Here is a 26,531-nt window from a genome sequence, read left to right as displayed (position 1 = left end):
AGTACATCACTGCATACTTAGTACATCACTTTACAATAAATTTATGCTATGTATGCCCACCGTGTGCATACTTAGTACATCACTTTACAATACATTTCATGCTATGTGCATACTTAGTACATCACTTTACAATACATTTCATGCTACGTACGCCCATTGTGTGCATACCTAGTACATTGTTTTACATTGCATTTCTGTTGCATATGCTCATCCAGCATATGAACACATTATACTACATTTTGAACCGTTGTAACCATTTGACTATGTGAACCGTCTTAACCCTTCGATTATATGAACCGTTTGTAACCATTGAACCGTGTGAACCAGTTGTATCTGTTGACATGATTTACATTTGACAATAGACATTTGACTATACATAAACATTTCTACGATTGTTAAACATTTTATCTTGATGGTTTGGTTGGAGTAAGTGATCTAAGTAATGAGGCGTGTGTAATATGATACAAGCATGGTGGATATACCGCTGGTACTTCGTATATATAAGTGTTTGTATGGTATTACATATCGTAGCGTTATTTGAATCATTTCAATTCGAGACATATAACATTTTATACAAATAACATACTTTTCACTAGACATTGATTTACAAACAAATTATCTTATACAAACTCATTTTACATGGTTATTCATATAACCATACATTATTCTCTTATTTAAACATATCATCTGATCTTACCGTTTTTCAAATGATTTACAAGACAAAGCAAATTACAAGGTTCATGACTAAACATTTTCTCAAATATAAGTCATGAATTCTGTTTTCACAAAACCTATGTATCTCACAGGCATTTTTATGCTGACGTACCTATTTTCACATGTGTTTTCAGGAGATGATGCATAGGACTTATCAAGACATACTTAGGCGGACCTGTGCCTTAGTGACTTAAAACGAGACAAGAACTAGTTAATTTATGTTATCTACTCTTTGGTTCTTCTTTAAAACAATGTAAACTTTCATGTTTGATTACTAAAACAAAACTTCAATTGCCATGGATTTAAAACAACTAATTCTGTTACAACACTCCCCGACGTTTCCGCCGCGGTTGCATGTTATACGCGATCGGGGTGTGACATCAATCAAAGTAACACACGACAATTAAACCTTACAAACACCATTTAAAACTTATATAATATGCTTCATATATAAAACATAAAATAAGTAAAATATATTTCTCCATTCATTTCTTCACTTGACTCGATGATACATTTCAACAAAAAGTTTATAATAAAACATCAAGCATTCTGAACCCTAGCTGCAAACAACCCCACAAACTCCGGATAAAACCTCACAAAATAAACCTATTTGTAAATGATTTGAGTGAATTAAATGCATGTATGGATATATTCGCCCTGAACACATACCGACTACAAAGTAAATTTGATCTTATTTCATATCTTGATAATTTGTAATGATGTGAGGGAATTAAATGCATTTACGGACTCAAATTTGTACATGAATCTTAAAAAGTAGGAAATTGAACCCTAATGTGGGAATATTATCTCCAAAAAAAGGAAATTCGATGTATACGAGCCGTATAACCTTATACGGCCCGTATAAATCTATCTTATACGTTGTATACGACCAACGTTTATTTTCACATGGTGTATACGAACTCATATAGAATAAATAAAGTGAACTGACAAAGGTTCCTGATACAACCTTTGTCAGTTCTCCTTATTCTATACGGGTCGCTTAACCTTACACGGCTCGTATACGCTATGTGCGAATGAGATTTTACCATTTTGTTTATAACTAGTTGATGCCCCGCCCGCGTTGCAGGGCGATAGCCGAATAATTCTCAATCAATTAAAAAAACACTATTATAGTTTTGTTAGGAAAAAAACTAAAACGATGACAAGACCGTAGTTCTGAGCTCAGGGCAAAACTGTAGTTTGTCAGGATTAATGAGCGAGTGTTACGCAGCTCCTTGACATGGAAAAAAATTAAATCCAGTCTAACCAATTAAAAAACACTTTTATAGTTTTTCTAAAAAAACTAAAACGATAGCAATACTGTAATTTGAACTAACGGCAAAGTTGTATTTGTTGACTTGGGTAAAATCGTAATTTGCCAAAAGTTAAAGTGATGGCAATACTATAAATTTGAACCAGAGACAAAATCGTAATATAACTTTGCACTAAGGACAAAATGCGTAATTTAAAGCTGTGGATAAAACTATATTTTTAATTTGAACTGGGGCAAAATCAAAATTTTGAGCTAAGGGAAAAATCGTAATTTTGAATTGGGGGACAAAAGCATACTTTTATTTTGAACCGGGAAAAAACATAATTTTAAACTTAATGCGAAATCATAATTTTTGAAACGGGGTGAAAATGCAAAATTGTCATTTTTAGTTTGGGGCAAAAGCAAAAATTTATTTTGAACTGGGGCCAAAATTGTAATTGTAATCTGGTGATAAAATAATAATTTTGAAGCGATGGCAAAATCGTAATTTGAGCGAGGGACAAAAACATAATTTTATTTTGAAGTGGGGGCAAAAACGTAATTTTATTTTAAATTAAGGATGAAACCGTAATTTTTAAACGAATATAAAATAATAAAAGAGTTTTTTCCTAAAATAGTGTTGGTGGTAAAAGTATTTACCAAAATGGTGTTACTTGAAAAGTATTTATCAAAATAGTGTTTTAAACAATTAGTTATATCTCTCTCCTATTAAAAAGGAAAAAACATATTGTATGTTTATTAAACAGAAATAAAACAGCATAAAAATGAAACATAAAAAAAAGAACAATATAATGATCACTGGAAAAAAAGAGATTTAAACGCTTACAAAAATAAAACACTATAAATATTAAATAGAAAAAAAAACAATATAATGATCACTGAAAAAAAAAGAGATTTAAACCTGAATTGCTTATATCACTATATATTAACTTAATTGATTATACAAAAGTTGTATAAAAACAAACAATAAAATCGTTTAGTATATCTGTTAATACAAGTTATTATAAAGTGTATGAATAAAAATAAAATTGGTGTTTGTTTTGTACAAATTTATATGACTTTAAGTAGATTAATTGTTCAAAAATACATCATATTTTTTAAATTTAATTAACAAATAAAGCAATACCATATTAGCCTAGATAAGCATCAAAAAGTTTTTTTTCTATCAAATAGTTGAAATTTTTAAAAAGATCATTTTTAAAGATGGACAGTGAATAAAATTATAATGTTTTATTTCACTATTTTATATATTTAGATTCTTATTTAACATGAGTTTATTGAAAAAATAATAAAAAGAGAAGAGTTATAAACTGTGGCAAAAGATATAAAAAAACTATATGGGTTGATTGGAGTAAAATAAATTATTATATTGATCCAATAAAAAAAACTATAAAAAAAGTAATAAAGTAAAAGTCTTAGGTTCAGTTTCAAAAAAAAAATTTTGATTAAAATAAATAATAAAATTCCTGAATTAGTTTCTATTTAATGAGATGAAGAGAGACACAACTAACTTTTAAAACACTATTTTAGTAAATATTTTTTAAGGAACACCATTTTGGTAAATATTTTTTCCACCAACGCTACTTTGAGAAAAAACTCATAATAAAATGGTTGGTCTAATAGTTCCCCTAACTTGTTTTTGTATATGTAGGAAACTAGGTTAATGCCCGCGTAATACGCGGCTTCAACCAAAACCATATTATTTACTTTGAAATGAAATGTTGTGTACAAATACATACATTGGAAGAAAAAAAAACAGAAAACTATTCAAATGCTGGAAAATTTTTACATACCGCTAAAGCCATGAAAACAATAAAAATGATAAAAAAGAAAAAAAAAATAATCTACACACAAGTACAATAACATATGTTTGATGGTTGTAGGAATTAATACGACTTTTAGCACAAGCGCCTTGGGCGCCTCATTGATGAACCTCTCTCCATTGATGATTTTAAGAAATACTTCCACTTTATCAACGATTTGGCTTTGCAGATGTTTGATGAGTGGCCTACACAAAAAGTACTGGTTCTTAGAAAGGCATCGACAGTAAGTCGCCAACAACCATATACACAGCTATTGCATGACTGATACTTGAATACACCATACATTACAAACAGTATGTATTATTTCTATTGTAACATTTGGGAACCAACATTTTATCATGTATTAACCAGAAACCAAACGACTTATATTAACCTATAAATTGGATGAAACCCTATAGGTGGTCCACGTTAAACATATCCTACAAATCATAGACTCATCTTCAAATTAGTTTACAAAAATTTAACAACCAATTTTATTTCAAAATGAAGGTTTAACTAAACAACAATTTCAAAATGAAAGTTTAACTAAACAACAAATATACAGTTTAAAATCTGCATGAAGACATATATTATGATATCAATTGGATAATCATTAAGCAATAAGCATTTAAAAATACACACAAACATTATGTTTGTCATTTTCATCCAAAACAACTTTTTGTACGGTATAGTCCTTCACTTTTGGGATTTTTTGCCATTTTCATCCAAACGTCTTGACTTTTTTTTTTTTACCAAAATCGTCCCTGAGATTTGGGATTTTTTGCCATTTTCATCCAAATGTTTGATAGAAACAATAAAGCAAATTAGACGTTTGGATGAAAATGGCAAAAAATCCCAAAAGTGAAGGACTATGTGGTATAAAAAAGTTGTTTTAGATGAAAATGGCAAACATGCCCAAACCTCATGGATGATTTTGGCAATTTACTCTAAAGAAATTTATATACATTGTTAAGATCTCTAGAATTTAAAATCTTTAAAAATTATCATTCATAACTTAGAGGATTGTCTTATATAAATAAATTGAAATGAAATATTAACAATCAGAAATGTAAATAAGATGTATTTAAATTAAGTCATAAAGAGGGGTCAGGGGTAGACTCTATTTTTTTTAATTTTCCCTTGAATAATGGATAAAACAAATTATTTGACCCTATATAATCTAATCAGAATAACTTATCGAAACACAAAACTACATGAAAAGAAACGAACTTAGTACGTCTTCAGCAGTGTACCTGTCGGATACATTTCTTTTTAGCATATGTGCAATAAGATCACGGGCAGGTTATGATATCGACTCCCATAACTTATCTTGAAAATTAATGGACACGTTTTTGATAGCCTCAAACACGGTATTTACAGAACCGCCACCAAACGAGAGGAGACCGACCAAAAGTGCATGGAGGACCACACCAGCTCTCCATATGTCGACTTTTTCAGAATAAGCACCGATCAAAATTTCAAGAGCGACATATGCAGGACTTCCTACCACACCAAATAGACTTTGATCTGTGTAAAAAAGTCAAAACATTTGTACCTGTAAATATACTTTGACTTGTGTAAAAAAGTCAAAAAAATTGTACATGTTCTAAATTCTGTGATATGTACATAGAAGTTCAGGGTCAGGTCGGGTCGGGTCGGGCCGGGTCGACCCACAAACTTTTTTGAGCATTCATACAACTATTTATGAATAATAAAACCATATTAAAATAATAATCTGAATCTTTGTATAAAATATAAATACAATTTAGGATGATGTATGCACTTATGTTCAGCCCGTTTGACCTATGCTACCCAGATCAATGTCCGCTTTTAGCTAAAATTTTTGAATTGATTCGTTCATAAGGGAACGGGTCAAAATGGTTACCTGTACATAAGTTACGGGTCGTGTTCGCGGGTTGGTGGGTCCAACCTGACATGAATCCAGAAATTTGACACAACTCAATAATCGTGTCAAGACATATGAACCCGAACACGACACGGATATTCACAAGTCGACACTAAGATAACATGTTTAACCCGAGCTTTTTACCTTTAATTATATTGCATATAAATACTTCAAAATTACTGTTTACAACCAAAAATACAAACAAATATAAAAGACCCTTGCATGGTATTTTTGCACAACTAAATCTAGCACATGATAGAAGCAAAAATAACATATATTTATGACCATTCATAGTACATGATAGACAATAATCCTAACAAACACAAAACAACTATCATTATTATTATATCATAAAATCATTACCTGAAGAAAGAAATATCTTACTTACATGCATTGACCAGGCCTTTACTGACTTATCTCCACTGCCTGTATAAAAATATCAGATCCAGAAACAGCTGCTGCAAGGGAATGACTACCATTGTAACGCCAATCGTTTTCCTCATTCATTCTTCTGATTGGCTTCTCATCCTCAATGCCCTAAATGAATATGACCCCCCTCCCATTATCACCGCTTATGCATAATGGTACTTCCCTCCCTACAAAAACTAAACCCATCACCTTATGTTCATGACCCTTCAATCTGCGTGCATGATTTAACCCTGCATCGCCCATCATTAAAATCAATCATCTTTTCTTTTCATGTATTGCGATAAAGCTTGATGCCACTGCACCAGTTTTATCATCACAAGTATCTTATTTAACTGAAAACTGATATAATACCATTGTTTATATATCAAACACCAAACCTTTAATATTAAGTTAAATAAATGGAAAAATCCTACCAACACATAACTCACGGACTGAAAGCTAAGAATATTGTATGTAATACTTCTGTAAACAAAAACAAAAAAAAATTATAAATACCATCTTGAAGCAGAAAAGAAACAATATAAATCTTATAAAGATAAATTAGATACTGTGATTATGAAAATAGATATATATTAACATATTAACGTAAATTAAACAGGAATACCACTCTACAGCTTCTTTCATCTGACTATACACATCAACCTAGGGCAAGCCATGGGATCAACTTTAGAAGTATACATTTAACATCTAAATTATAAAGAAGCATATAAAGGAAGTCAAGCCATGAATGCAATTCTTAAAAATAAAAAAGCTACAATTTCCACAACGGTTCTGGTAAACCACAAGTATATTATAATGTTATGAAAATCATACCTCTTGACTGAGTATTATTAATATGACTCGGATCATAAGCTAAAAGATTCTTTGATGGAGATCAAAGAATCAATACTTTGAAAGATAACATTCTCTGGGGAGATTATTATTAAATCTCTTATTATCTTGGCAATAAGAGGTTTACTTACTAAGGCTTGGAAGTTGTCTCATATGGTTAAATGATTGTATCGAATGATGATAGGTTGGTTAAATGATTCCACCAAATGCTTGAACTATCTTCTCTGCAAAACCTCACATTTCCCTTCCATACACACGGATCGATCGTGTAATTTGCAAATGATGCAATGAAAGGGCCTTTTGACCAGTCAACTTGTCTTTCCCGTCACGTGTCGCCCAACTGCTACCATCCCATAAGCTGATCCTGATGCCCATAGGCTGCCATCTAGGATATGCAACTCCTTTGTCTACATGGTTCCTATATGTTCTTATCGGAACAAAATCCACCATAAACCTGCTCAGAAGGACCATCTTTTTACGTTTTAGTTACATAAGGCAAACACTAGAAAAGATTGGTTCGACAAAAAAAACACTTACACAATTTGATGAAGATTCCATAAGATAGAATTGGTATGGAAATCCTTTGTGGGATCAAACCACAGGTAAATTCTCTCTTCTCGGTTATCAAAACCGTCAGCATATACATTTGTTTGTAGAATATAAGGCTGGCCGGAAACATTTCTAAGTAACTGAAAGTCGATTTCATCTCGATTAGGCTGATCCGATGTAAGCTGCATTGTCACAAAAAAAGTATATAAAATATATTGATAAGATGAAGCAATTGAGGCATGGGTTAATGTGAACTGAACTTATTTTGGCTTACATAGAATGCCAAGACTGTACCGACTGAATGACCCGGTACCAACTTGATCGGCATGTCAATTTGGCCGAACAAAAACATGTCACTAAAATCGAAAGCCGAACCTGTAACCAATGTTTTAGTTTGTTGAATAAAAAGTATCCAGATATAAATCTTGATCAGTTGTTGTATTTTGCTCAACAATCGGCTCTATTGACCGAACATCTTGACTTGTTGGGGTCACAAAGCCGACGTGTTTTCGTCGTTTTGTTGATCACCCGAGGGTCCCATCTGATGTAGTCGCCAATATTGGCAGCGTGCAAACGGTGTCAGCATGAGATATGATACACGCAAAATGCAACATATAAATTATATCAATTGTGGCATAAAACTAACCCTTTTTTAGTACTAATGTTGGGAAAAGTGTGTTTTTGTCTTCCTTTTGTATTTTCAGGATTAAATGAGCTCAAATTAACAAAAGAAGCAAAAAGACAGCAAAATCTAACATAAATACAAGAAAATGGACAAAAGTGGATTGCCCGACCCCTCAACAACATCCTTCCAAGCAAAACAAAGAAAGCAGAAGACTGAACACGCCCCGTGCTCAGCGAGCACGGGGCCGTGCCCAAGAAGCAGCAGAAAAGACAAACTAATAGAAGCTTCTATTGCCCACCATGGGGCCATGCCCAGTGGACATGGGGGCGTGGTCAGAGTACAGCAGACACATTTATTGTAATTGCGAGTTACAATTAATGAAGAGAAAGAGTGTCAGACGGCCACGGGGCCGTGCCCAGCGGGCACGGGGCGGTGCCCAGGCTTTTGTTCAGCCTATAAATAGGAGTGCTTGAAGCCATTTCAACTCATCCTTTGGCACACCACCTCTCTCACACTTCACCCACCTCCACCACCACCATAACACCATCATCCACCACCACCATAACACCATCAACCACCACCACCATAACACCATCATCCACCACCATCATCCATTGTCCATCATAGAGTGTGTGAGTGGTCTCGGGATTCAAGATTGATCGTAAGAGTTCTTGACAATCAAAGGCCATGTTTGCCTAAGTCTCTTACATCACTTGGTGAAGACAAGTGTCTAGTGTAATACTTTTTATTTTTAATCTTTTGCACTTTTTATTTGGTTTTGTATTAATGACTTTAATAACTAGTTTCTTATGTTGAAGGTGATTCTTCCTTATCGTTTATCCGTGGTGTCTTGACATTATTTTACTGTCTATATAAAATAAAAGATTTTCACCATTCATATCTCCACGGTCTATATGGAGGTATGTTGGCTACCTGGTCGGGGGTTAAGGGAACGGTTTGGTAAGATTCTTGCCTTTGTTCAGCGTTTAGAGGTCCTGCAAGGGACCTGGGTCAAATTTAGTAGGATCTCCTTCAATACCCAAAGGTATTGGATGGCGGGGATCTAAACTCTTTGACCCCCTCATAAGTTAAGCTACTATTAATACTATAACCCGGCTATTTAGGACTGTATCCCTGCTGACTCAGACTACTTAGTCGACGGTAACGTCACCTTCAAAAGAGGGGCCTACCATAATTTGCATTCATAACTTAATTAATTATCTTTCAATAATCCAACCCTTTAGGATTGTATCCTTGCTGACTCAAACTACTGGGTTGAGGGTAACGTCACCTTCAAAAGAGGGGCCTACTACAATAACTAAGATAATCTCTTAAACATGTGCAAAAGTGCAAAAATAATCAAAGGTTACACTATACACGAGTCGGATCCAAGTGATTCATCTTGTCTATCTGTTTTTATTTTTATTTTTATTTTTCAGCATTTAGTTAGTTTTATTTTCTTAGTTTTAAAATCTTTTCTAACATTTTGATTTGATTAGACGTTGAGGATAACCCGATACTAAAAGCTCTTGTGTCCTTGGACGACCTTGGTATCTTACCAACACTATACTACGTCCACGATGGGTGCACTTGCCCATATGTGTGTGTAGTGTTAGTTGTCACACCCCCAAAATCCCACCTGCGGAGTACTACCGCATGGGGGCGTGACTGACCAGGATCCAGCCACCAATCATACTGAACAAGCATATAAATAGTTATAAAAGTTTAACCATCACGATTGGTGTTCCAAAACAAATAAGTTTAAGTTGCAAGCGGAAGCATAAGTTTAAAGTTATAACATAAGTTCCAAAAGTTTCAAGTTTAACATAGTCTTGTAGCAATCCCTGTCCCACAACGATCCTCCTCCATGCAAGCTCCAGCTGAGTACCTATGGTCCTGCAAAGCATGTAGTAACGAGTCAACAACTAGTTGAGTGAGTTCACGGGTGGGCGTTCGTTTTAGTTGTTTCGAAAACAGTTTACATTATCTGGCATCCTGCCGTGGGGGTTACCCCATAGTTTAAAAAAAACGTGACCAGTTCGTTCCCAGTTACTCCGGCACTCCGGCCGTGGGGGCTACCCCATGTAGTTATCAGGCATTTCGGCCGTGGGGGCTACCCCATGTACATCATCTGGCTCTCCAGCCGTGGGGGCTACCCCATGTGTATACTAGACTCGTTACCGTATCGATTGCTGACTGTAGTCATGTTTATGTGCCCTGAAAACATCAATGTCTATCATCATTGACGTGCCCCAGATCCATTAGTTCACGCCCGTCCTCTGCGGCACGGTGTGAGGCTTGTCAGACCTAAATAGCGCTATCTAACTAATGACCCGCTCGCCATTGGCCCGGCGATTAGTCGATACAAAAAGGAGGGACTTCGTGATAGAGTTTTAGTCTAGTACGTTTATCCGTCCATCCGGACGAGGAATCACATTCCTGAACCACTGACGTCCTACCCAAGGTAGACGAGGAACCACGTTCCTTAACCCCGTTCCCAACCCAGGGAATCCCATGCTTTGTAAGGGTGTGAACTCACCTCGGTTTGCTCGGCAGTTAATCACAGAAAGTCAATCAAGTCGCAAGTAGTCAATAACGTCCTAACACGGATATCACGTATAATCAGATTCGAACCAAGTAGTGTACAAATGTTCAACACGCATGGAAATCACGTATAATCAGTAACAGTTCACAGTTCACCGGTAACAGTCAATCACAAGTTCAAAGTCCAAACAGTTGGGCTCGTGATAACAGGCCCAAATAACTCATCAACAGTAGCACAGAAGTTCATAAGTCCGGCCCACTAACTAAGGCCCAAAGTGTGGCCTCGAGTCGCAACCGGACTCGCAAGCATGGTCTCGAGTCATGCTGTGCGTTGATCATGGATGGTTGCGAGTCGCAACCGGTGTCGCAACCGTAGTCTCGGTTCATCATGCTAAGGTCTCGAGTCGCAACCGGACTCGTAACCTGTGGTTTCGGCTTGTCCTGATATGGTTGCGAGTCGCAACCGCGTGGTCTCGAGTCATCACGTTGTGGTTGCGAGTCGCAACGGGTGATTGCGAGTCGGTAAGCTGTCATTTTCACGTTCACGTGTTGATGCAGGTGTAATCAGCCAAATAGTACAATATAATCAGGCCCAAATCCGGAAATGACCAATAGAATTCCACTAACAGTTTTCCTAATCAGGTTACTAGTCAAAGATGGATCAAAATCACAAGGGTTTTCATATTCTTAACTATCATTCAAAGTGTTCTTCACATATTCAAACACATATTCATCAAGATCATAACATTTTCATTCAACCATACTATGCATTTTCGGACAATAGTTATAACACCACACTAGATATCAATATTCATCTTGCTAGCAACACATTTTTAACTAAGTTTTGCCATTATCATAAACTAGTCCGATTTCATGAATATCAACATAAATGATTCAAACTTCTTTTAAACACAAAATATCACAACTCTACATGAAGATGTGTTAACCGATTATCATCATTGTACATACAATATCATCACTTGTTAACAAGTAGCAAATCATTTCTCATGTATAAACAATCTAACCTTCAAACCCTAGACATAACATGAACATACTAACATTCAACAAAGCATCAAGAACACTAACCGGTTATGGGTTTCGAGGGTGTGTGAAAAGCTTCCAACCGGGTGTATGTGTGAGCCGATCCAAGTCCAAATCCGAGAATGATGAAGTGTTTGTGTTCTAGAGTTTTTAGTGAGAGAGAGAAGTAGGAGAGTGTGTGGGTGTAATGTTCAACAAATGGCAAAAACTAACTAAGGTTGGTTTATATATAGGCTAGTTCCAAGTGTGCACCCTTCATGGGTTTCGAGTGGGTGTTTTCGGCCCAAAGGCCCAACCGGCCAAAGGCCCAAACCGGCCTAATGGTTACGGTTCACTCGAGACCACATGGTCTCGAGTCGGGTCCTTGTTGTTTCGTGTCGGGTTCTCGGTTCACATATAACACGTACACACATATATATATATACAATACACGCGTAACAAAGCACTTATCACATAAAAAGATTCACGTTATCATTTTAACTAGTCACATAACGTACAAGCAAGTTACAACGAAAGGTTCTAGGTTTCGGGTTGTCACATCATCCCCAAGTTGAAAGAAATTTCGTCCCGAAATTTGACGGCACTCACTGAGGAAGCTAGTCAAGTTGTAAGGTTTTCCCGGTTTTCCTGGGGTGTCACATCCACCCCCCGTTGATCTGGAATTTCGTCCCGAAATTCCGTAGCTTCAGCCTCAGTAGCGTTTGTACTGTTCTCAAACAGTTGGGGATACTTTTGTTTCATCCGATCTTCGCGCTCCCAGGTAAACTCTGGGCCGCGACGTGAGTTCCAACGAACTCGAACAAGAGGTATTCTAGTGCTCTTGAGGACCTTAACATCCCGGTCCGTGATCTCGACAGGTTCTTCGACGAATTTCAACTGTTCGTCGATCGTGAGTTCCTTCAGAGGAACTACGTGCGTCTCATCTGACAGACACTTCTTCAGATTCGACACATGGAAAACGTTGTGAACTGCACCGAGTTCTGTTGGTAATTTCAGTCTGTAGGCCACCTTGCCTATTTTCTCAAGAATTTCGAAAGGTCCAACGTATCGTGGGTTGAGTTTGCCGCGTTTACCAAAACGAACCACACCCTTCCAGGGTGAAACTTTGAGTAATACCCGCTCCCCAACCTGGAGCTCAAGTGGTTTCCTGCCCTTATCGGCGTATGCCTTCTGACGGTCACGAGCGGCCGCCATGCGTTGTCGTATTTGAGCAATCCGCTCAGTAGTGTCTACCACATGTTCTGGACCAGTGATCTGACTATCCCCCACCTCTGCCCAACAGAGGGGTGACCGGCATTTACGTCCGTACAATGCCTCAAACGGAGCAGCTTTAATGCTGGTGTGGTAGCTGTTATTATACGAAAATTCCACGAGTGGCAGATGCCTTTCCCAGCTGTTGCCAAAGTCGATTACACAAGCGCGAAGCATGTCTTCTAGTGTTTGGATAGTACGCTCGGACTGCCCGTCCGTCTGTGGGTGATATGCTGTGCTCATATCTAAACGTGAGCCAAAAGACTTGTGCATTGCCTGCCACAGTTCCGAAGTAAAACGTGCATCTCGATCAGAGATAATAGAAGTGGGCACTCCGTGCCTCGAAACAACTTCCTTGAGGTATATTTCCGCCAGAGTGGAGAACTTATCCGTTTCCTTGATTGCCAAAAAGTGTGCGGATTTTGTGAGTCGATCCACGATCACCCAGATAGTATCGTTTCCGCGCTGTGATCTAGGTAGGCCAGTAACAAAATCCATGGAAATTTGCTCCCATTTCCATTGTGGTATCTCTGGTTGCTGAAGTAGGCCTGAAGGTTTCTGATATTCCGTCTTGACTCGCGCACAAGTCAAACACTTGCTGACGTAAGTTGCTATGTGGGCCTTCATGCTGGGCCACCAATACGTAGTTTTAATATCGTGGTACATCTTGTCCGAACCAGGGTGTACCGAGTAGCGAGATTTGTGCGCTTCATCCATCACAAGTTCTCGTAAATCGCCATAGTGTGGGACCCAAATGCGTCCTGTTACATAATAAGCACCGTCTTCCTTCCGTTCTAAGCGTTGCCTTGACCCGCGTAGAGCTTCTGCTCTAACGTTTTCTGGTTTCAGTGCTTCTATCTGAGCAGCTCGTATTTGCGAAGGTAGACTAGAATGTATCGTGAGTTGTAAAGCTCTTACACGCTTAGGCGTAGTGTCCTTTCGACTCAGGGCGTCCGCCACTACATTGGCCTTGCCCGGGTGATACCTGATAGAGCACTCGTAATCATTCAGCAGCTCGACCCATCGTCGCTGCCGCATATTCAGTTCCTTCTGTTTGAATATGTGTTCTAAACTTCTGTGGTCGGTGTAGATGGCGCACTTGGTTCCGTACAGGTAATGCCGCCATAGTTTAAGTGCAAAAACAACAGCTCCCAGCTCTAAATCATGTGTCGTGTAGTTCTTCTCGTGAACTTTAAGTTGTCGTGAGGCGTAAGCTATGACTTTATCTCGTTGCATCAATACACAACCAAGGCCTTGAATTGATGCATCACAGTAAACCACAAAATCATCTGTGCCCTCTGGCAGTGAAAGGATAGGTGCACTACAAAGTCTATCCTTTAGATGCTGAAAAGCTAACTCTTGTGCATCTCCCCAACGATAAACAACGCCTTTCTGCGTTAGTAGGGTGAGAGGCTGCGCGATCTTAGAGAAATCCTTAATGAATCTCCTGTAGTAACCTGCCAATCCCAAAAATTGGCGAATTTCCTTTGGTGTGCGAGGCGCAGGCCAGTTCTTAATAGATTCCACTTTGGATGGATCAACGTGAATCCCATCCTTGTTCACCACATGCCCTAGGAAATGGACCTCTCGAAGCCAGAAGTCGCATTTCGAGAATTTCGCGTAAAGCTGTTCCTTCCGAAGGAGTTCCAGAATAAGTCGTAGATGTTGTTCGTGCTCTTCCTTGCTCTTAGAATAGATCAGGATGTCGTCGATGAAGACTATAACAAACTTGTCCAGATACGGTTTGCACACTCGATTCATCAAATCCATAAAAACTGCCGGTGCGTTTGTCAACCCAAACGGCATGACCAGAAACTCATAGTGCCCATATCGAGTCCTAAAAGCCGTCTTAGGGACATCCTCTTCTCGGACTCTCAGCTGGTGATATCCCGACCTCAGATCGATCTTTGAATAGTAGCTCGATCCCTGCAACTGGTCGAACAAGTCGTCAATGCGCGGTAGAGGATAACGATTCTTCACAGTCACCTTGTTGAGTTCGCGATAGTCGATACACATTCTGAAGGTACCATCCTTCTTCTTCACAAAAAGCACTGGAGCTCCCCAAGGCGATGAGCTAGGACGAATAAAACCCTTATCCAAGAGTTCTTGTAGTTGTGTGGAGAGTTCTTCCAGCTCTGATGGCGCTAAACGATAAGGTGCACGGGCTACAGGCGCGGCTCCAGGAGCTAGATCAATCTGAAACTCGACTTGGCGATGGGGCGGAAGACCAGGTAATTCCTCAGGGAATACCTCAGGATAGTCGCGTACAACCGGAAAATCTTCTAGCTTCTTCTCCTTCTCTGTGGTATCAGTAACTAAAGCCAAAATCGCAGTGTGGCCCTTTCGTAAGCATTTCTGAGCCTTAAGAAGAGAGATAATGTTCTCAACAGCACTTCTCTTGTCGCCACGAATCATGAGAGGTTCACTACCTAAACCAGGAACACGAACGATCTTCTCGTTGCAAAGAATCTCTGCTCGGTGTTGGGATAGCCAATCCATCCCAATGACAACGTCGAAACTACCCAAGACGATAGGAATAAGATCGATAGAGAAAGTCTGGTTAGCGAGAATAAGCTGGCAACCCTTGACTACGTGTGAGGCTTCCAAACTCTTACCATTAGCTAGCTCGACAGTGTGCTTGTCGCTCAGGGGTGTAGGAATACGCTTAAGCATCTTACTAACTTCTAGTGACACATAGCTAGTATCGGCACCCGAATCAAATAAGACTGTAACATAAAAGTCGTCGAGAAGGAACTTACCCGTCACCACGTTGGGATCATTCCTTGCTTCACCTTGACCAATCACGAACACTCGTCCCCTAGCACCATTGTTGTTGTTGTTCCCATTGTTACCATTCCCCTGATTGTTGTTGTTGTTCTGGTTCAGTTGGGGACAATCTTTCTTGAAGTGGCCCTCAGCTCCACACTGAAAGCATCCTTTGTTGTTACCCTGCTGCTGTCGCTGGTTCTGCTGAGGTTGCTGACGATTCTGACTGACGGGGTATGCGCTTCTGCAATCCTTTGCAACATGACCAGGCTTGTTGCATCGATGACAGTTGCCCCTGGTGCATGGCCCACTGTGGTGTAGGCTACAACGATTGCACTTGGGGTGATTTCCTCTGTATCCACCATGACTTTGACCACCAGACGACTGCTGACTGGGGCTCTTGTGATCATCTGTCTTTCTCTGCTGAGACTGAGTTTGCACTGAAGTTGAACCCCTGCTTGAAGTTCCATCCCATTTCCGTTTATCCCCACTAGAAGCACCAGAAGTAGTTGCAGCACCTATACGCTTCGGTAACTTGTTCTGCTCCACCGCTTGGTCAGTAAGACGGTGAGCCAACTGTACAACCTGCTGGATAGTAGTCAACCTTGCTGAAGTCACATGACTTTGGATCTCTGGCACCAAGCCCTTGAGATAGAGTTCGATTCGCTTGTAGGGAGGATCCACCATAGTAGGACACAACAAGGCTAGCTCATGCGATCTCTTAGTGTATGCCTCAATTTCTGATCCTGACATCTTGAGATTGTAAAACTCATCCTCCAGTTTGTGAATGTCGTCACGACTGCAGTATTCCTCCCTGATCATTTCCTTGAAAGTTTCCCATGGGGTGGCGTTGGCAGCAACCAACCCTAACATCTGCACTTGAGCATTCCACCACGTGAGAGCCAAACCCTCGAGAGTACCAGTAGCATACTTCACCCTGCGCGCTTCAGGGCATTCACACATTTCGAACACAGATTCCAGTTTCTCAAACCAGTGTAGGAGACCTACTGCTCCTTCAGTGCCGCTAAAAGTCGTGGGTCGACAGTCCATAAAGGTCTTAAAAGTGCACACCGGTGCCTGAGCATACTGACCTAAGGTAGGTGGAAGAAAAGACAGAGTTTAACGCAAAGGTTGGTTCACGAGAGTAGGATCCAAACGATCCTAGAACAATTTCGGACTGCAGGATATACCTCCTGCGCGTGCAGCTGCGAGCGCTGCGTCAATTCGCTCGTTGATCAAAGCCGTCAACTGGGCTTGTGTCATGTTAACGCGTCCAGACATGGTTCTTCATAATAAAAGCAATACGTGTGAGAGAGGTTCGCGAAAGCACGATAGTAAGACAGAGTAAGCACGCACGTGTTCAAACAACAGTAGCTATACTAATCAAGCATACCATGAGCAATGTACTACGTAACTAACAAGTAGGCAATATACATACATTATATTACCTAGAACGTCGAGCCTTGCATGAGGAGCGAAGTGTCGTTGTGGACCGTTGAGCACTAAACCGGTTATAGTCTGGTTTTAACAAAAACGTTTCTCCTTTATTAAAACCAAGTTCACTATAACCAATGGCTCTGATACCAATCTGTCACACCCCCAAAATCCCACCTGCGGAGTACTACCGCATGGGGGCGTGACTGACCAGGATCCAGCCACCAATCATACTGAACAAGCATATAAATAGTTATAAAAGTTTAACCATCACGATTGGTGTTCCAAAACAAATAAGTTTAAGTTGCAAGCGGAAGCATAAGTTTAAAGTTATAACATAAGTTCCAAAAGTTTCAAGTTTAACATAGTCTTGTAGCAATCCCTGTCCCACAACGATCCTCCTCCATGCAAGCTCCAGCTGAGTACCTATGGTCCTGCAAAGCATGTAGTAACGAGTCAACAACTAGTTGAGTGAGTTCACGGGTGGGCGTTCGTTTTAGTTGTTTCGAAAACAGTTTACATTATCTGGCATCCTGCCGTGGGGGTTACCCCATAGTTTAAAAAAAACGTGACCAGTTCGTTCCCAGTTACTCCGGCACTCCGGCCGTGGGGGCTACCCCATGTAGTTATCAGGCATTTCGGCCGTGGGGGCTACCCCATGTACATCATCTGGCTCTCCAGCCGTGGGGGCTACCCCATGTGTATACTAGACTCGTTACCGTATCGATTGCTGACTGTAGTCATGTTTATGTGCCCTGAAAACATCAATGTCTATCATCATTGACGTGCCCCAGATCCATTAGTTCACGCCCGTCCTCTGCGGCACGGTGTGAGGCTTGTCAGACCTAAATAGCGCTATCTAACTAATGACCCGCTCGCCATTGGCCCGGCGATTAGTCGATACAAAAAGGAGGGACTTCGTGATAGAGTTTTAGTCTAGTACGTTTATCCGTCCATCCGGACGAGGAATCACATTCCTGAACCACTGACGTCCTACCCAAGGTAGACGAGGAACCACGTTCCTTAACCCCGTTCCCAACCCAGGGAATCCCATGCTTTGTAAGGGTGTGAACTCACCTCGGTTTGCTCGGCAGTTAATCACAGAAAGTCAATCAAGTCGCAAGTAGTCAATAACGTCCTAACACGGATATCACGTATAATCAGATTCGAACCAAGTAGTGTACAAATGTTCAACACGCATGGAAATCACGTATAATCAGTAACAGTTCACAGTTCACCGGTAACAGTCAATCACAAGTTCAAAGTCCAAACAGTTGGGCTCGTGATAACAGGCCCAAATAACTCATCAACAGTAGCACAGAAGTTCATAAGTCCGGCCCACTAACTAAGGCCCAAAGTGTGGCCTCGAGTCGCAACCGGACTCGCAAGCATGGTCTCGAGTCATGCTGTGCGTTGATCATGGATGGTTGCGAGTCGCAACCGGTGTCGCAACCGTAGTCTCGGTTCATCATGCTAAGGTCTCGAGTCGCAACCGGACTCGTAACCTGTGGTTTCGGCTTGTCCTGATATGGTTGCGAGTCGCAACCGCGTGGTCTCGAGTCATCACGTTGTGGTTGCGAGTCGCAACGGGTGATTGCGAGTCGGTAAGCTGTCATTTTCACGTTCACGTGTTGATGCAGGTGTAATCAGCCAAATAGTACAATATAATCAGGCCCAAATCCGGAAATGACCAATAGAATTCCACTAACAGTTTTCCTAATCAGGTTACTAGTCAAAGATGGATCAAAATCACAAGGGTTTTCATATTCTTAACTATCATTCAAAGTGTTCTTCACATATTCAAACACATATTCATCAAGATCATAACATTTTCATTCAACCATACTATGCATTTTCGGACAATAGTTATAACACCACACTAGATATCAATATTCATCTTGCTAGCAACACATTTTTAACTAAGTTTTGCCATTATCATAAACTAGTCCGATTTCATGAATATCAACATAAATGATTCAAACTTCTTTTAAACACAAAATATCACAACTCTACATGAAGATGTGTTAACCGATTATCATCATTGTACATACAATATCATCACTTGTTAACAAGTAGCAAATCATTTCTCATGTATAAACAATCTAACCTTCAAACCCTAGACATAACATGAACATACTAACATTCAACAAAGCATCAAGAACACTAACCGGTTATGGGTTTCGAGGGTGTGTGAAAAGCTTCCAACCGGGTGTATGTGTGAGCCGATCCAAGTCCAAATCCGAGAATGATGAAGTGTTTGTGTTCTAGAGTTTTTAGTGAGAGAGAGAAGTAGGAGAGTGTGTGGGTGTAATGTTCAACAAATGGCAAAAACTAACTAAGGTTGGTTTATATATAGGCTAGTTCCAAGTGTGCACCCTTCATGGGTTTCGAGTGGGTGTTTTCGGCCCAAAGACCCAACCGGCCAAAGGCCCAAACCGGCCTAATGGTTACGGTTCACTCGAGACCACATGGTCTCGAGTCGGGTCCTTGTTGTTTCGTGTCGGGTTCTCGGTTCACATATAACACGTACACACATATATATATATACAATACACGCGTAACAAAGCACTTATCACATAAAAAGATTCACGTTATCATTTTAACTAGTCACATAACGTACAAGCAAGTTACAACGAAAGGTTCTAGGTTTCGGGTTGTCACATAACGTACAAGCAAGTTACAAAGCACTTATCACATAAAAAGATTCACGTTATCATTTTAACTAGTCACATAACGTACAAGCAAGTTACAACGAAAGGTTCTATGTGTGTGTAGTGTTAGTAAATATCGTGTTTTATAAATTTAAAACTTCGCTAAAAAGTGTAAAAAGTGCTTAAAATATATACCTAAAACATATACACACTAGCACGCATCAAGTTTTTGGCGCCGTTGCCGGGGACACAAGGATTTTAAGAAAGTTAGGAATCAACGGCCTAATCATTTTTTTTATTTTCTTTTTATTTTTTTTTTGGAATTTTTTCTAATTTTTCAGCTTCTGCAGAGCTCACACGGGCCGTGCCTGGTCGGACACGGGCCGTGCCCAGCATTGGTACTGGCAGTTTTTATTTTCCGAGTTACAGAAGGCTGAGCACGGGGCCGTGTCGGTGCAACACGGGGCTGTGTCCAACTTTCCAGCAACAGGGATCCGGAAAACAATCACTGTAACTCCGACCACGGGCCGTGTTCATTGAGCACGGGGCCGTGGTGAACCTTCTGACCAACATTCTTTTCTGTTTTGTTGCAGGACTTGGAACCTGACGCCACCCCTACGTAGTGTATGAGCTCCAGTTCTAATAAAGACATAAAAGAACCTCTAGAAGAACGCGAACGCTTTCTCAGAAAAAGACTAAAAGCTAAAAACCAAGAGAAGGTTTCGGGGGACCCACTTCCATTGGCGGACCAGCGTACCCTCATGGATTACCTATGACCCACCGTAGGTAACCTTGGCGCCGCTATCAATGCACCGAATGTCGAAGCCAATAACTTCGAACTTCGGCCACATTTGATACAGATGCTTCAAAACTCTGCAACCTTTCATGGGCTTGCGGACGAGGATCCCCATCTACATATTACTAATTTCTTAGAAATATGTGATACCTTTCGGATCAATGGAGCATCAAATGACGCCATTCGCCTTCGAATGTTTCCATTTTCACTAAAAGACCGATCAAAAGCTTGGCTTAACACCCTCCCAGTTGGTTCGGTAACTAGCCCAAAAATTTCTATATAAGTATTTCCCTCCCGCTAAAACGGCTAAATTAATGACTGAAATTAATACATACTCGCAAGACGAGGGGGAATCCTTGTATGAAACTTGGGAAAGATTCAAGGAGCTATTACGAAAGTGTTCTCATCACGGTCTTGCATTGTGGCAACAAGTATCCACCTTCTATAATGGATTGTTGCTACATACTAGACAAACACTTGACTCTAGCTTCGGGGGACTTTTAGGTAATCGCCGCCCGCAAGAAATATATAATCAGATTGAGGAAATTGCTCAAACCAATTTTCAATGGCACACTCCCCGAGGCAATAAATCTATTTCCCTGGGCACCCATAAGGTTGATGAAAGCACTTCTTTACAAGCCCAAATCGAGGCCCTTTCTTCAAAAATTAAAAAGCTAGAAATGACAAAAACAGTCTCGGTTATGGCTTGTGAAGGGTGTGGTGGGCCACATGAAAATTGGAGTTGTATGAAAGAAACAGATGATCAAACAGAGTCGGTAAACTACATTGATAATAGACCTAGGCCGTCGGGTCCCCCAACGGGAACCTACAACCAGGGATGGCGTAACCACCCTAACCTTGGATGGAGAGAACCCGACAATAGTAGTAACCAACAAAACCTAAATCAGCGAACAAACTTTCAACAACCAAGGAATGAGTCACAAATTTTTTCTCAACAACAAGGTGGACGAGAGAGGCTTGAAGATACTATATCTCGCCTCATCTCCGACACTGAAAAGAAAAACTCGGATAGGTTTCTACAACCAGAATCAAATTTTAGAAATCAACAAGCTAGTATTCAAAACATCAAAAAACAAATAAGTCAACTAGCTCAAAATTTCTCCGAGAGACCACAAGGCGGGTTACCAAGTAATACCGAAACAAACCCAAAGGCACAAGTTCATCTCATAACACTACGGAACCGTACCGTGGGTCCTGCGGAAAGCCCACCGCCTATCGAGGAGACCGCAACACCACCCCAACAAGAGAAGGGTTCTCCTCCCTCACCAGAGCCTACCAAGGCTCCTCGAGTTCCGTACCCCGGTAGGTTAATCCGCCAGAGACCAATGAGCAGTTCGCTAAATTCGAAAGTCTACTAAAACAATTGCATGTTAACATTCCTTTCATTGACGTCCTAACCCAAATGCCTAAATATTCAAAATTCATGAGGGGCTTTCACACTCATAAAAGGAAAATTGAATCATTGCAGTTAGTTAACTTAGCGAAGAATGCTCCGCCCTCGTGCTCAATAAACTTCCCCAAAAGAAGATTGATCCCGGAAGCTTCACAATTCCTTGCTCAATTGGGGACTCCCCCATTCGAAATGCGCTAGCCGACCTTGGCTCTAGCATCAACCTCATGCCAGCATCAATGTTCAAAAGACTCGGTTTAGGCAAGACGAGTCCTACAAAGATGAGTATACAGCTTGCTGATCGATCCGTCAAATTCCCGCAAGGTGTCGCTGAAAATCTGCTAGTGAAAGTTGATAATTTCGTCTACCCGGCCGACTTTGTCATCCTTGATATGGAAGAAGACACCGAAGTCCCCCTCATACTAGGGAGACCATTTCTAGCCACCGCACAAGCATTGGTAGACATGAATGACGGAATGCTCACTTTAAAATATGGTGATGAGGAAGTGAAGTTCGGGGTTAGGAAGAGAATAGAGGACGATGACCCGGTCAATTACATGAAGGTTATTGATTCGAGTTTGGATGATGCTCTCCGACGGTGCAACATGGGATGCAAAACATCCCGCTCGGAAAACATATAACCTCACCTTGGGTCTAGCCAAGGACCCTTATAAACGTGGCGCACCACGGAGGCATTCCGCGGAACTATCCTCAGTTTAGTCTAATATCTTAGTTTTAATTTGCAGAAATAAAACACACTCTTGATGGTGAAGGATAACAAGGGAAACGAGAAACATGGCCCATGCACGAAAACAGAGCCATCCGACAACAATTTCTTCATTACAGTAAGCTCAGCACGGGTCGTGTCCAGCCAACACGGCCCCGTGCTGAACATCCTGCAGAAAATTGCCCAGTTCAGGTAACTGGACACGATCCGTGTTCACTAAACACGCCCCCGTGTCCAGACTTCTGTTACTTTTCTTTAGTTTTTGTTACTGGCACCTGAACATGGGGCCGTGCCCGGTCACCACGGGGCCGTGTCCAGACTGCCAGTAACATAAATTTTTGCTTTTAACACCATTTTACATATTCAATCAACCTAAAAACTTATTTTTGGGACACATTGAGGACAATGTGTAATTTAAGTGTGGGGGGGGGGAAGCTAAAACCTTGAATTGTGCAAGTCCTAATAACAAGCCTTACACAAAACTCTACTGGAACTGCTAATCACCCCAATTTTTTTCAAAAATTTTCATTTTTTTACTTGTCTAAGTTTAAGTTGGGAATTCTAACTCTAACAAGGTTATATTTTTACAAATTTACAACCGATAGCGTCGTGATAAAAAGAACCAACATAAGAAAATTATGAAACGGCATGACAAGCTTAGTTAAAATTTGATTATATATACTTGACCACATAAAAACCCATTCCCACAAAAGTGAGTTTTGAGCCTTTATAGAGCATACAAATACATATCTTTACAACTAAATGCTCATTTTTCGTTTCTTGTGTGAATAGCCACTTGGTTCTTACGACTCTAGAACTTGCCACGATAATTCATTCCCGGTCCTTACCAACTTAAACCCAAGTAAGTAAATGATGGAGGCATTAGGACTAACCCTTTTTCTTTCAACACCATTATTTTATTTTTCTTTTCACCTACCCAAAAATTCCCCCTAGTTAACCCCTTTGAGCCTAAACCTTTTCATTTCTTAACCCAAAACCCTTTTTACCCACCAAAAGGCCCTTTTTCATTTTTTACCCCTTATTTTAGTAACAAAGTTTGGTTTTCGTGTGACTCTTGAAAAAAATAAAATAAAATAAAATAAAATAAAATAAAAAAATAAAATGATTGATGATGAAGTTGAAAATAAACAAACAAAGCTCCTCAAACAAAAGCTTGTTTGAGTAAATACTTCATTGAAAATAAAAAGTCACAAAAACAAAATGTTTTACGAAAACCAACGCTTTTTACGCCTTTCGCCCTTTTTAACTAACCACTAACCCAACCACCCACCTTTAACCCAAGCCTAACCCTTCACCCAAAAAAAAAGTCCTCTTGATATTTACAAAGGTATAAAGTTAAAAAGGAGGAGGATTGATTGCTTGGCAAGCTTATGGTAGAAATAAGTTCCATGCCGCTCTCGAGTGATTCACTAAAAATACACCTTCGGCCGAGTGTGAGTAATTTCCCTGTGAGGTATGTGAACTTGTATATAAATGGAATTTTAAAAAGGTATGTTATGCCTTAATAAATAATTTATCTTATGAAAAGTTTTTTATAAATCATGACGAACATGATTGTAAATAAATAAAAATAAAATCTAAACGATCTTGGAAAAATCCCAACACTCTATGACAAGCCCAAAAACCTTCTCTTCTACCCATTCCATTTGGGAGTGAATAAGCCACATTATAAAGAGTTTTGCTTGAGGACAAGCAAAGATTCAAGTGTGGGTGTATTTGATACGCGCAAAATGAAACATATAAATTATATCAATTGTGGCATAAAACTAACCCTTTTTTTAGTACTAATGTTGGAAAAAGTGTGTTTTTGTCTTCCTTTTGTATTTTCAGGATTAAATGAGCTCAAATTAACAAAAGAAGCAAAAAGACAGCAAAATCTAACAATACAAGAAAAGGGACAAAAGTGGATTGCCCGACCCCTCAACAGCATCCTCCCAAGCAAAACAAAGAAAGCAGAAGACTGAACACGCCCTGTGCTCAGCGAGCACGGGGTCGTGCCCAAGAAGCAGCAGAAAAGACAAACTAATAGAAGCTTCTATTGCCCACCATGGGGCCGTGCCCAGTGGACACGGGGGCGTGGTTAGAGTACAGCAGGCGCATTTATTGTAATTGCGAATTACAATTAATGAAGAGAGAGAGTGTCAGACGGCCACGGGGCCGTGCCCAGGCTTCTGTTCAGCCTATAAATAGGAGTGCTTGAAGCCATTTTAACTCATCCCTTGGCACACCACCTCTCTCACACTTCACCCACCACCCACCACCACCATAACACCATCATCCACCACCATCATCCATTGTCCATCATAGAGTGTGTGAGTCGTCTCGGGATCCAAGATTGATCGTAAGAGTTCTTGACAATCAAAGGCCATGTTTTCCTAAGTCTCTTACATCACTTGGTGAAGACAAGTGTCTAGTGTAATACTTTTTATTTTTAATCTTTTGCACTTTTTATTTGGTTTTGTATTAATGACTTTAATAACTAGTTTCTTATGTTGAAGGTGATTCTTCCTTATCGTTTGTCCGTGGTGTCTTGACATTATTTTACTGTCTATATAAAATAAAAGATTTTCACCATTCATATCTCCACGGTCTATATGGAGGTATGTTGGCTACCTGGTCGGTGGTTAAGGGAACGGTTTGGTAAGAGTCTTGCCCTTGTTCAGCGTTTAGAGGTCCTGCAAGGGACCTGGGTCAAATTTAGTAGGATCTCCTTCAATACCCAAAGGTATTGGATGGCGGGGATCCAAACTCTTTGACCCCCTCATAAGTTAAGCTACTATTAATACTATAACCCGGCTATTTAGGATTGTATCCCTGCTGACTCAGACTAGTTAGTTGAGGGTAACGTCACCTTCAAAAGAGGGGCCTACCATAATTTGCATTAATAACTTAATTAATTATCTTTCAATAATCCGACCCTTTAGGATTGTATCCTTGCTGACTCAAACTACTGGGTTGAGGGTAACGTCACCTTCAAAAGAGGGGCCTACTACAATAACTAAGATAATCTCTTAAACAAGTGCAAAAGTGCGAAAATAATCAAAGGTTACACTATACACGAGTCGGATCCAAGTGATTCATTTTGCCTATCTGTTTTTATTTTTATTTTTCAGCATTTAGTTAGTTTTATTTTCTTAGTTTTAAAATCTTTTCTAACATTTTGATTTGATTAGACGTTGAGGATAAACCGGTACTAAAAGCTCTTGTGTCCTTAGACGACCTCGGTATCTTACCAACACTATACTACGTCCACGATGGGTGCACTTGCCCATATGTGTGTGTAGTGTTAGTAAATATCGTGTTTTATAAATTTAAAACTTGGCAAAAAAGTGTAAAAGGGCTTAAAATATATACCTAAAACATATACACACTAGCACGCATCAAGATACATCTGTGGTTCGGGAAATATCCGATGATGTATCTTGAATCATTTTAACTTCAAATACAAAAAAAAAAAAAAAAAACAGATGAAAAAGACATTCTTTTTTACCTAAATTCATCATTTTAACTACAAATTTAAAAACCGCAGATCAAAAGGACACTCTTTTTAAACTAAATTCATGTTTTTAACTACACAATTGAAAAACATAGATGAAAAAGACAATCTTTTTTTTAACTAAATTCATCATTTCAACTTCAAATTCAAAAACCCCATATGAAAAAGGCAGTCTTTTTAAACTAAACACATTATGTCAACTACAAATTAAAAAATCCCAGATGAAAAAGACAGTCTTTTTGACCTAAATTGATGAGTAACAAC

The 26,531-nt window shown here is 39.7% G+C and overlaps 1 pseudogene; it reads right to left on the bottom strand.

The window, feature by feature from the left end:
- Positions 1-7,006: 7,006 nt before the first annotated feature.
- LOC110897048 overlaps positions 7,007-26,531 on the bottom strand; it is a 38,375-nt pseudogene continuing 18,850 nt past the window's right edge.

The sequence above is a fragment of the Helianthus annuus genome, chromosome 12 (genome assembly GCF_002127325.2).
Source record: "Helianthus annuus cultivar XRQ/B chromosome 12, HanXRQr2.0-SUNRISE, whole genome shotgun sequence".
NCBI lineage: Eukaryota > Viridiplantae > Streptophyta > Magnoliopsida > Asterales > Asteraceae > Helianthus > Helianthus annuus.
Note: the sequence above shows the minus strand (reverse complement) of the source record. Positions and strands in the feature narration are given on the sequence as shown.